General features: G+C 39.0%; 1 long non-coding RNA gene across 1 annotated transcript in view; it reads left to right on the forward strand.

Moving 5' to 3' along the window:
* LOC106881663 (uncharacterized) overlaps positions 1–1,736 on the forward strand; it is a 7,230-nt gene extending 5,494 nt beyond the window's left edge. The window contains exon 5 of the long non-coding RNA XR_001410884.2: positions 1,710–1,736. This is a non-coding gene — a long non-coding RNA (uncharacterized LOC106881663). The remainder of the gene's footprint in view (positions 1–1,709) is intronic.
* The last annotated feature ends 499 nt before the right edge of the window (positions 1,737–2,235 follow it).

Below are 2,235 nucleotides of genomic sequence, written 5' to 3' on the forward strand. Positions count from 1 at the left end.
GGGTCTTCTCACGCACAGCACATTTCCAAAGGTCTCGGTCAGTAGTCATCGCCTCGGTGAGGCCCAATGTACGAAGGTCTTGCCTCACCACCTCAGCCCAGGTCTTCCTGGGCCTACCTCTTCCACGGGTTCCCTCAACTGTTAGGGTGTGGCACTTTTTCACGCAGCTATCCTCATCCATTCTCACCACATGTCCATACCAGCGCAATCATCTCTCTTGCACGCCACAACTGATGCTTCTAATGTTCAGCTTTTCTCTCAAGATACTTACACTCTGACGGGTATTCACATTGACATATATTGTAGTACAAAAAAAAAAAATTAATAATCACTTGGATTATTGGATGTTACTTGTTACTTGGATGAATGTGGGAAGTAGTTGTAAGTGGTAGGTTTAGTTGGTGGATAAAGATGGAGGAATGATTAATGATACATGAGTTTGGAAGTTGGTATGAGGGTGTAGATAATGATTGATAGTACAGAAGAGAAGGAAGAGCAGCATAATGGCAATATTACAGCAGACAAAAGGAAAATCTGAGAAAGAGATGACATGCGGGTGTATAGGTTGCATAAGAGGTAAAGGCAGGCAGAGTGCATGGCAAAAAAAGAAATATAAGGTGTCACACAGTGAGACTGAACCCAGACAATGTGGTTTGGTCACGATTTCCATTCAAGGGATAGAATTTCCCAGGTTTGATATTATACTTGTGTTTAGGAGGACAGGTAGTCGACAGTAATTATCTGTAGTATCTGACAGGGGTGTGATGAGAGGTTTGGCTCTAGTATCTGACTCATTTATGGGGGTTGTGGTAGTATCAGAGTCAGCGGCAGTGGGAAATACCCTTGACTGCCCACTGGAAGACTCAATCTTAGCTTCTATTTCTATGAGACTCAAAGTACTATACCTTGAAGTTTGGGGCTTAATTTTCTCTCATTTGCAAACAGAGTTCGTGGTGGTGGTTGTGGTGGGGAGTAGTGTTATGTGCTATTTAGCTTGTACTTATTAAATGCAACTACAACAAGTTTCCAAATTCAGGGTCACAGAATAATATGATTTAATGGTTTTCTATCAAAGATTATGTAATATCTATGTTGAAGGGAGAAGTTTCTCTCTGATAGGTTATTAAAGGTCCTTGTAATAGGATCTTTTGTGTTATAAGCAAAGGGACAGTTACACCAACATATTTGATGCTTCCTAGATTTGCTGGTGTTTTTATTCCTATGACATCCTACTCCCCTAGGGTTTAATATGTTGTTGGACGCTCAGCATTCTGGGGGTCACCACTACCTCCTTGTTTACCTTTTTGTATCATTTGATCTTAGATTATAGTTTCTATTGCCTGTATGGGTTGCTAATTATTTCCAGACTTATGAGATTTAGAAGATGTATCAAATGTAGTTAGTCCTTGGGAGGTTGTCTTACAGATGCACATATATGCATACATATAGACATACATATACATATGTGTATATATGTGTATATACATATATGTACATATTTATGATAGGTACACATACATAGATTCATACACATTTGTACACATGTGTATACATACATTTACATGCATACTGACACTTTCATATGCTTTTCCACATACCAAAATCCATATATGTATATATATGTATTCATTCTTATCACTCATCCATTCATTAGAACTGATTACATGATTATATTTTCATTTCCTAATATTTTTTTTTTCTTTTTGCAGATGGAGAGCAACGCCCTCCTTCATCTGGTATGAATTTATTTTAGTATTATCATCCCTTTACCATGTTCTCTTTGTTATTTTGTTGCAAGTCTGCCCTAATCAAATAGATTTATGGTTAAAAGTACTCCATTCATGACAATCCTGTTGTATGTTTAAAGACACAATTTATGTAGGAATCAAATTTATGCATTCATAGATTCATACACATATCTCGTCATCATCATCATCATCATCATTTGACGTCCACTTTCCATGCTGGCATGGGTTGGATGGTTTGACTGAGGACTGATAAACCAGGAGGCTGCACCAGGTTCCAATCTGATCTGGCAAGGTTTTTACATTCCACCAGCATGGGAACCAGTCAGGCAGTACCGGCATCGACCATGCTCATATGGTGCTTTTTATGTGTCAGCACCACAGGAGCCAGTCCAGTGACACTGGCATCGACAACACTCGAATGATGCTTTTCATGTGCCAGTCAAGTTGTACTGGTATACTTTTATACACACACACACACACACACACA

This window comes from Octopus bimaculoides, unplaced genomic scaffold (genome assembly GCF_001194135.2).
Source record: "Octopus bimaculoides isolate UCB-OBI-ISO-001 unplaced genomic scaffold, ASM119413v2 Scaffold_167053, whole genome shotgun sequence".
In the NCBI taxonomy this organism is placed as follows: Eukaryota; Metazoa; Mollusca; class Cephalopoda; order Octopoda; family Octopodidae; genus Octopus; species Octopus bimaculoides.